The sequence below is a fragment of the Marmota marmota genome, unplaced genomic scaffold (genome assembly GCF_001458135.2).
Source record: "Marmota marmota marmota unplaced genomic scaffold, marMar, whole genome shotgun sequence".
NCBI lineage: Eukaryota > Metazoa > Chordata > Mammalia > Rodentia > Sciuridae > Marmota > Marmota marmota.
The window spans coordinates 13,931,370-13,942,083 of NW_025999932.1; the positions used below are offsets into that span (position 1 = coordinate 13,931,370).

Consider the following 10,714-nt stretch of genomic DNA (forward strand, 5'->3'; position numbering starts at 1 on the left):
AAAAGGTGGATGGACCAATGAATGGATGGATAGATGGGTGGATGGTCTGGCAGATTATAGGACCTACTTCATTAGTTTGTTGAGAGCATTGAGATAATACAAGTGCAACACTTAGTGACAGGCACCAAATAAATCTTGAATGAATGCAAATATTTAGTATTACCTTATAAAAGCTTCCATTCCAATGGAAAAAAAAAAAAAAACAGGGTAAAACCAGCCTTGGTTATACCATGACCATGCCACTGTGACTCTGAACATAGTACTTTTAAGTTTATTAGATTGATTTTTTTCACCTGTTAAATGAGAAAAATTAACCATCTTGCATAGGAAGAATTCACTTAGACTGTACATGGGAAATAGCTAGCACAATTAAGTCTTCTGTCGTGCTCGCTTCGGCAGCACATATACTAAAAATTGGAACGATACAGAGAAGATTAGCATGGCCCCTGCACAATTAAGTCTTCTGTCTTTGATTCCTAATTCCTAGCCCTCACTTCTTAAACATGATGTTCAAAATCAGTGAGAAGCTGATTGGACCCCTGGAAAACTGCTCCTCCTTGCCCCTGACATTCCAGGCCTCCACTATGTCAGAAGAGGAACTGTCAACAGAAGCCCGTAAGTAGAGCTCCAGAAACACGTCTTTGCATTAACAGCAGGGCCCAGGATGGGGGAAAGGCATAGTGGAGACAGATTTGTTTCAGCAGAGAGGACCAGGAGAGTCAAGGTCCAGGGCAGGACCACAGAGAACAGAGAAAGAAAGGCACATAAGAAAAATAGACTAGCAGAAAAGAGACTGTGCCTCATGTTTCCTTTTCCTTCCCCTGTGTTATCTCTTATCATCTCATACGGGTAGAGATCCTATGTTCTCTATGAGTGTAAACATGACCATAAGATCCTCAAAAAAATTAATAAATAAAGGAAAAGAAAGATTAAATCCAAAGGTTTCTTTAGACAACAAAATAATTTGAAGATGTACAAAGTAATAAAACATTTTAGATTGAAAGAAAAATTTAAATTTATGTTTCAGGGCTTCCCTTTCAGTCTTTTTTAACATTTATTTTTCACAGTACTGTAAAAAAGAACATTCATTTTATGTTACCAAGAAATAATTTTGACTGGTAGTGCTTGGGAAAGGCAGTGTTTCCTCATCTGATTGGCTGGATAAACTCACTGCCATCAGCAGCTCCCATCTAGAATTCAATTTAAAGGAATGACCAATGATTTTCTCTCCTAGCTATCCAAGTTGTGTCTCATTACCCATTAACAACCAGGAATTAGTAATCACTGGGTGAGCTGAAAACCATCCGGAGGCACATAACGTATCACAAGAACAGAGTCCCTTCTTCCTCGGAGCACATTGCTGATATGCAGTCTCACAGATTGGACAAAACAGCCCCATATTTTGAAGCTGCTGTTGTGACTCTAGGGAAAAGAAAAGAAAGTTCTGAAAAGCAAGCTGCCTTTGCCACTCTCTTCATCCCATTAGGAAACCCTGTTTATCTCTACACATTCCTGCCATCAAACCCCCTCTGTCCACTCCAGTAAACGTGTCTCAAGGTAGAAGCGTAAGGGAAGAGGCAGGGACTGGATACAATCTATCAGACAAAATACACAGAGACTGGCACCAAATTCCTGCCACTCTTCACTCATGTTCTGAAAAACATTATCTTATTCTCAGAATTCAGTTGTATTTGAATAGTTGAAATCTCAAACTTTTACTTTTCCTCTTAACATTATAATGGACATCTTTGTTCACTTTCAAATATCACTGCTTGATTTCCTTCGTAAAAATTTAAAGATGGCTATTTCTACAATTTTTAAGTTTCCTAATTGTGCTGACTGGAGAGAGAATCAGGTTGCAACAGGGTTACCTACTCACAACTTTGGCTTCATTAAATTTCTGCCAGTTCTAGGCCCTCATTATGTTCAGTCCTCCTCCCTTTTCCATCGGGGAAATATCCATGGCCCCCAGTGCCCAAAACCAGTACCGAGCCCTATGTAAACTATGTCCTTTCTTAAATGTACATACCTATAATAAAGTTTAATGTATAAATTAGTCACAGTAAGAGATTAACAATGATAATAATAAAATAAAACAATTATACTACACGCTATCATAAAAGTTATGTGAATGTGGTCTATGTCTCAAAATATATTATTGTACCATTCTCACACGTTTTTAGAAAATGATGTGAGACACACATCTTATGTCATAAGATGTTAGGCTACAACCTCCCCTTCTAATGACATGTTAAAGAAGGCCACCTGCTTTGGGTGATTCTGGATCATGGTGCTATGAAGATTTGGGTGGTTGGGTGTCAAGAGCAGACAAATGTTGATGGTTGGGAATCCTCAATAGTTGAAGGTTATGTGCTAAAAACTTCTACAATAACACTGTAATTGGAAGTTGTTATTGTTTTCTTTTTAACTCCACAAAGTGTTGCTGCGGAGGCTCTAATCTTTCAATGACCATACAAGTGCCTTTAATGCTGCATTCCATCTGAGAACTGTACTCCATTATTTTGTCTTTTCATATCTGTGCAATTTGGTAATGTCCACATTGCTGGTTCTGCTTCAGTTTCTTCTTCTTTCTCTTCCTCTGTTGACAACTCTTCAAGTTCTTCCAATTCCTCATTTGCTAACCCTCCTCAATGGCCTTTGTTATGTTCTTCTACTTCTTCAACAAGCTTATCTTGTATTTTTTATATTTTCCTATCCAAGTCTATTTCTGAATCTATGTAACCAACTCTTAAGAAGTAAATGGCTTGATGCACCCATTTGAAGGGATTCATTCCTTGCTGAAGTCTTCACATAGTCTCAATGCTTTGGGGCATAACATATTGTCAATAATTGGAATGCATTTTCTAATTGTCTTTCACCCACAAATCTTAATTAGGCACTTATCACACACCATGGCCCTAACTTGTAGTTGAGGTAAGACAGAAAAATCAGCACAAATTTCTTTTTCCTTCTTCCCAATTGCATGGACAGATCAATTCTTATCCTAGATATTAGCAACTTAAACCCACAATTTTTTTCTTTCTTTACAATAGTATAAAATATCTACTTTTTCATTTAAAGGAAGGAACTTAAAGCTTCTCTTTGGCATGTGTGAACTGCTAGCATCACTATTTTTGCAGTTGGGTGCAATTATTAAGTAAAATAAGTATTATCTGAACACAAACACTGTGATATCACAACAGTTAATCTGATAATGAAGTAGCTACAAAAATATAAACTACAGAAATGAAGAACAGGAAGTAAAACTCTTGGAGAGTTTCTTAGCCACTTTGGGTTGGTGCATGAGACTTTGAACAAGAAACTAAAAAGATAAAATTGATAAAAATAGATTAAGAATAAAAATTGCACTCAAAAAATGTGAAGAGAAATCACAGATTAGAAAAGAGATCTCCACCATACATATAACAAAGGGTTAGAACCCAGAATACATCAAGCATTCTTACAAACAAATGAGAAAAATATCACCACCAAAAAAAGGCAAAAGCTATGAAAAATAATTTACAAAAGAAAAAAGTTTAATGGCTAATAATCAAATGAAAAGTTGCTTATTAGTTATCAAGAAACTGCAAACTAAATTACAATGAGATAAATATTTTATACACACCAGATTGACAGTTAAAATTTACAAGTCTGACAATACCACCTCTGGTGAGGACATGAAGCAACTACATTCTTACACATTTCTGATGCAATTACCAATCAGAGAATAACTTGTCAATATATAAATAATAATAAAAGGTAAATTCCCAGCAATTCCACTCCTAGGTAGATGCCCTAGAGAAAAATCTCACATGTGTGTACATGGAAATGGGTTCTGCATTACAGATCATACTAGGAAAATCTAAAAGCCCATCAACAAGAGAAAAGATAAATTAAATCTAATAATATCATGTAATGCAAAATTGGAGTGCAATAAAAAACAAATTCTATTTATATGTATTAATGTGATCAATATCCAAATCACAATGTTAAGCTTAAAAGCAGATTGTGCAAGTGCAGCATGCAATATGATGCCTTTTAAATGAAGTTTTTAAATATGCAAAAACAATCCCATTTTTTTGTTTCAAATTACATGCATCTGTAGGAAAACTTTTAAAAATTCAGAAAATGGTTCCACCAAATTCAAGTAAGTGATTGCCTCCAGGAGAAAGAAGTTGTGGAAAGTGGGAGGACCCCCAGGGACACACCAAAGTGCTTTCAGGAATTTTCCTAACTTTCATTCCTTTGGGAGAGGAGCACTGTTTCTCAGCCAAGACAGAAACACATTAGATTCCTCATTCCCTGGTATCAGTGTCCTGCACTAAGTCAAGAGTTGGTTCTAGGCACAGGCCCCTACTGACCCAAGTATGAGTCACTTACCTTGGTCTTCACCTTAGCTGTCACAGCACAGGCAGGAAAAACGAGACCTCACAAAAGCACAATGCAGGATCATAAAGACTGGGCAGAATAATTAAGAATATATCACCAGCAAATTCAGAGAAAAGAGCAAAAGGACACATGTACCCATAAAAAAATAAATAAAGAGTAATACGTGTGGACACCAAAGTAGCACATTCCAACTCTGAGACATTTCTTTTCACAGCTACATCATGGGGACTATACAATAGTACATATATAAGGAGAACAAATCTTTAAGGAAAATCTGTGACGGTATTATGAAAACCCCAATGGGTTAAATTCATTGTAGGCTCTTTTTTTTATGGACAAGTCAATATTTGGATTTGTAAAGTCCAAGATAAGCCAGTACAAAATAGCATAAAAATCCCTTGACCTAACTCACAGTTTATACATTAAGTCAAACCAAAAATAAGTTATCAGCTGCTCTGTCAGTACAAAAAAAATCAATATTTTCCTATCATACCATCTGCTTTAGCTGTACAAGTTAATAAATTTAGCAGGTGAAATTTTCTTCTCTTTGGATTCTGGAGAGAAAAAATATATTTCCAATAGTTAATCTAGTCGCTTACTATATAGAGGAATGAAAAATGAAATACTATTATTTGAGCATGTGAGTTTGCCATGTACGGTAATAGAATTCTTCACCTCTGAAATACCAAACCAGTATGACATCTAAGATTCAGTGTACTCTATCCTCATTCTTACTGCTTCAGAACTTCTTGACCTCTTTACTCGTAGAAAGGGTTCCAGTCAATCAAAAAGATAAAAATGTCCAAACCTCAGAGAGAAACTTAGCATTTGAGATTCATTTTGAAAACTGAATGCATTTTGTTACTCACCAAAAATAGAAAATTTACTATATGTATATACATACCAGATGCACAAAACACTTAAAATTCAAAGGAATTTTCCTAATTTTAACTACCTTTGTAGGAAAACATTGTTATTGAAAGAGATGTTGAAGTTCAGCATACACTGACAATATTCATCTTTTGAAGAAAATGAGTTAAATATATGACTTCATTCTTTAAGTCCAGGCAAATAATCCACAATGGAAATAGGTTTTTGAAGAAATTTTCAATATCAAAATAATGGAATACATTGAAGTACCCCTCATGTGCCTAGTACAGAGGATGATTTCATATATTCTTAAATGTGCTGTTATAATAATGCCCAGTCATTAAAACTGATGCTGGTATTTCAATCCCTCTTTTAAAATATATTGAAAGTTCTACAAAAAGCAAATTTTTTTGCCCTAGAGATATATTTTTTCCATTCATATGCCTGCAATTGGCCAGTTAAATAAAATCTCCTTTGATGTGAGTTTTTGAGTTAGTAGGGTATATCCAAATTGGATGAACCATCCTAAATCAGGAAATGCTCTGGTTTGAGAAATTGTGAAATTAACAGAACTTTCCTCCTACTGGTATTCTCTGGGTTGTCAAGGAAATTGCCTATCCTTTCTGTAACTTTTTTCCGGTTCTCATTTATCTCATCCTCTGGGGTTGTTGAGAGTTAATATCTATAAAAGGTTTTGTGTTTTCTTGACAAAAAGAGGGTAAGTGAGAGGAAAGCAGCAGTATATCATCACAACGTGCAGACACCAGGGTGAGTTCTGTGCAACCTGAATGTAAAATTTTAAGTTTCCCAGAAACACAATATAAAAGACAACCACCCACAGTCCTATACATCCACGAGAAAACAGGATCCTCTTTATTTTCTCTCTCTCTCTCTCTCTCTCTCTCTCTCTCTCTCTCTTCCTAGAAAGGAAGAAAATAAAGATCCTTGGAATAAGAAGGTATCTAATAAAATAATAGAAAACAATATATTTAAAAGGTTTGGATAATTTCACAATCTAAAGGACACTTAGAGGATCCATAATTTTGTTCTCTGAAATTGGAGCAGCTAATTCAGTCCTGTCAAGTACTAACCTGAGTCTCAACAAGCCTAGAACACAGCTATTATGCAAACATAAAAGAGCAAGCTGAACATGTAAACAGGATGCAGTCATTGGAGTGGATGACGGTGATTCATGCTCAGAGGGACAGTGACCATGGTCTGGAATAAGTGGGCAAGGCAAGGCTGGCTGAGGACTGATAGTGGTCAGGTGTTCAGAGGCCTCTGGGCCAGAAATTCATCTCACCAACCAAATCATAACTCTAATGCTAAAAACAGAAGTAATAATGATGGTGATAATGACATATACAAGTAATTTAGTTGGTTTCACAGAAAAAGAATACAGAAAAATACCATTTGTATTTCTTGACCTACAAACACTGTGGATATGTGAGCAGGGGATTTCTGAATAATCCAGCTCACATCTTAGGACATGCCAAAAAAAAAAAGGCAAAGTTGACTGTGACTCCCCGCTGGCTGGCAGGGAAGAGCACTAACCCCAGAAGGTTATGAGGAAAAATCTCTTCTTCCCCTAGTTATCACTAACTGAATGAAGGGTATTCAATATTTGAAATATTAGCCCTTAGACAGCATTTATTCCATGACCTCTGAACTTGCCTACAAAATATAGCCTGGCTGGGTGACAAGAAAATTGGCCTAGAATAGAGAGACCTCATTATAGCATGATTCCTACTCTTGCTAACTCACACTTGCTGTAAATTGCTTAACATCCCACTTTCTCAATTCCCTCACATGTAAGATGAATGGATTGTATAGATAATCCATCTTTCCAGTTATATTACTATACTGACTTCTGCATACCATCTGTATTGCTATAGTCAAATCCATAACCCAAACTTCTTATTTGCAGTTGAAAAGTCTAGGATAGTATCGTGTCCCAAACCAAGTCAAGAAATCAGAAGTTATCTATTACATAGCTTTGAAGAGTACAAAAACTCATGGGGTTAATAACAGGCTCAACAAAGCAGTAATTTAAAAAACAGTAGTTTCGCTTTCCTAAAAGGTTTCCTGCTAATTTCCCCAAATGTTCTATATTTCCAAGAAGATGTTTGTACATGAAAAAAGTCTGCCTTATTATCTGTAATATAACTATTCCCAAAATAATGGGAGTAAACAAAGACAATAAAAATTCTCAGTTCACCCAGTGCCCTTTTAGCTGAGAATATCAAAGTATGTTATTTACATAATTGCAAATAAAAGGACTGTTACTGTTTAACATGGGCTAATGTTGTATTTTGAGTAAAATATCAAGTGCAAATTGCATATCAGCTTTATACAGTGGTTCCTTCCACACTCAGCCACATTTAAAAAAAGAAACAAAAAACATAGTTACTAATCCTCACAACTAGTAATTCTCTGAGGAATCATTTGAACCCTAGGATATTAGTCAGGATATTAAAATGTTAAATGCACATGTCTGGCAATCCCACTTCTAAAACTTCATCATACAAAGATAATTGCTGGGCCAAGGCTGTATAGCTCAGTTGGTAGAGCTCTTGTCTAGCATGTACAAGGTCCTGGGTTCAATCCCCAGTACCAAAGAGAAAAAAGAAACATTGTTTACATATTTATCAGCAAAGCATTGTTAGTAATGGCAAAAAAAAAAAAAATCAGACACAGTCTAAAAGTCCACCAGTGGTGAAATGACCTAATAAAGTATGGCATAGACATATAGGATCCTTTGTAGCCATGAAAAGAATGATATATTCTGGAAAATATCTATGATATATTTAATGAAAAATGCAAGGTGAAGACCAATGTAATTTACATAGTAGCGTTAGAAGGCAATAAAAAATGATATGTAGAAGGGGTGGAGTGTTTTAATCTATTACTTTAGAATTACAAAAAGTAATAGATATTTTGCAACAAATAAAACTATAGCAGTGGTTTTGTATGTGTTATCTATTTTTAATGATTTACAGACATGTGCACATTTTAACCAAGATTATATTTTATAACACATACTGATCTCACATCTGCCTTTAAGCCTTAATACTACCTTTTTAACAGTCACATACTATAGTATTATACATTAGAGTATCAATGTACCAAACTTATTCAACTACACTCCTTTCAATGGATATCTAACTTGTTCCTTCTTTATGTTTATAATCATGTCTAATATTAAGGTATGAGTATAAACACAAGGACTATACAGCAATCTTTTTTTAAGACTTCTTTTTTCAGTTGTAGATGGACACAATAACTTTATTTATTTATTTATTCTAATGTGGTGCCGAGGATCAAACCAAGAGCCTCACACGTGCTAGGCAAGTGGTCTACCATTGAGCCACAACCCCAGCCTCACAAATAGCAATCTCTATGAGGGTAAAAGAACATACAGAGATTCTGGCTTACTTGATTTCTTTATATAGTACCAAAATGAAGGCGGAATTTTGAGTGCCATTTCTTACTTTCTGTCCTTTTCAGATACTTTAAATTTGAGACCCACTTTGGACTCACCATCACTAGGACAGTGTGAAACATAAAATCCAGCACCTGCAGTTCCCTCTAAGCTTCTTCTCCCAAGGCATTTGGCAAACAGCATCTTTTAATATTGCTTCCAGCATCCTTCCCATGTGAACAAGTCAGCCAACAAAAAGGAGTCTAGTAAGAGGGGACGACAAAGCTCTAATTGAGAAAGATACAAAGAAAATGGTAGAAATAAATAAAATTTAAAACAGACTAGATCTAGTCTAGGACAGCTTAACAGTATGAGGTTTGCTAAACTGAATGCTTATGTCCCCTGTATTCATATCTAAAACATAGCTTTCAGTGTGATGGAATTTGGAAGTGGGGTTGTTTAGAAATGACCAGACCTTGAGGGTACAGCCCCCTTGAATGGAGCTAGAAAGGTCTCCTTTAAAAGGAGACCCCAGAAAGTTCCTTGACTGCTACCACCATGTGACGACACAAAAAAGAAGCAGGAATAGGGCCTCATTAGACAATGTGTTTATCAGTGTCTTGATTTTGGACTTCCCAGCCTCCAGAACTGTGAGCAATAAACTCTATTGTTAAAAGCCACCCAGTCTATGGTATTTTGTTATAGTAGATGAAATGGACCTTAGTCCATAGAGTTTACATTTACAAGTACCAAATCCCAAATGCCTGTTTAAGGTAAAATATAGCTGGTACTGTTAGAGGCCCATAGTAAAGGAAAAAAATAAATGAGTACATGAATGAGTGAATGCATTGATAAACTGGGTGAATGGAAAGTAGCTTTTATTACTGTCCATCCTCCCGAATCCTTCTCCATTATGAGAACTCCATTTTTCTCCTCAGTTCATCTAGGGGTTTATTATGCACCAGAAGACATCTTTGAAAAGTCAGTTTTACAATAATAAAAATCAGAACTGAGAATTTCCAGAACTAGTTCCAGACTTTCCACTGTGGCAACCTGACTAACTTCTACAATAGACAAGCCAGTCCTAAATCTCCAGCAAATCAAGGCAGAATTCAACTATCTAACCTTTAAGATCGGTTCCTAAAACTTTGAGAGATGAGAGCTGGGGATGTAGTTCACTGGTGAAGTATGTGCTTAGCATGTGCAAGGCTCTGGGTTCAATTCCCTGCACTGAAAAAAGAAATTAAGAGGTGAAAACTCCCCCAAGAGGTCCTAGGAGGGGGAGGAGAATGGAGAGAAAGTAACACAGATCCAACTTGTCCTCCTTCCTGGGGGAATCCTGGCCAGGCACAGCTGCAGATGGAGGGAAGTGGCTGTTCCAACTCAGCTTCTTAGGGTTACTTCATAGATACTGAAGTGCAAATTACCACTGGGCAGTGAGCAGGATGTCATAGCATGACAGGATGGAGGATGTAACCTGCAAAATCCTTGAGAGACAGGACAGCAGTGCTGATGGCTCCAGATAATCAGGGCAGGGAACAAGGACTGAGGCACTGGATGATATCAGTGCAGTTACATAAAAAGGAAGTAGCTTGAAGAGGGGACGGTAGCTAGAAAGCATTAAAGCCTTTGATCCGGAATTTCAAATGGATGTGAGGGGTACCTGAATAAGGAAAATACATTTCCTCTCCACCCCCTCTAATCATTTCATGGGGCACCAGGCATTAAAATGCAGTTCTCTGCTATGATTCATTATAAAAAGTTTCATTGGTGTCAAATCAATTCGTTTTTTAAAAGACATTTTAAAAAAAAGGATTTAGGAGATGAAATAATCTTTTATAGCCACTGCAATGTATCATGGTAGTCAGCAATATGCAGGTGTTAATCTTAAAGTGCTTAAAGCATCTATGTTGAGATGGTTTGGATGTTAAAATGTATTGCAACTTTAATTTTAACTAAACATTTCATTTTGTTTCACAATATGCAAATTCTTAATTTTAAGGTCACAACTCCTTTGATACAAGCATCCATTAT

General features: G+C 36.2%; 1 non-coding gene across 1 annotated transcript; it reads left to right on the forward strand.

The window, feature by feature from the left end:
- Window positions 1-383: 383 nt before the first annotated feature.
- On the forward strand, window positions 384-485 carry LOC125616193. The gene has a single exon (XR_007346832.1). It is a non-coding gene; the product is annotated as a U6 spliceosomal RNA (small nuclear RNA).
- The last annotated feature ends 10,229 nt before the right edge of the window (window positions 486-10,714 follow it).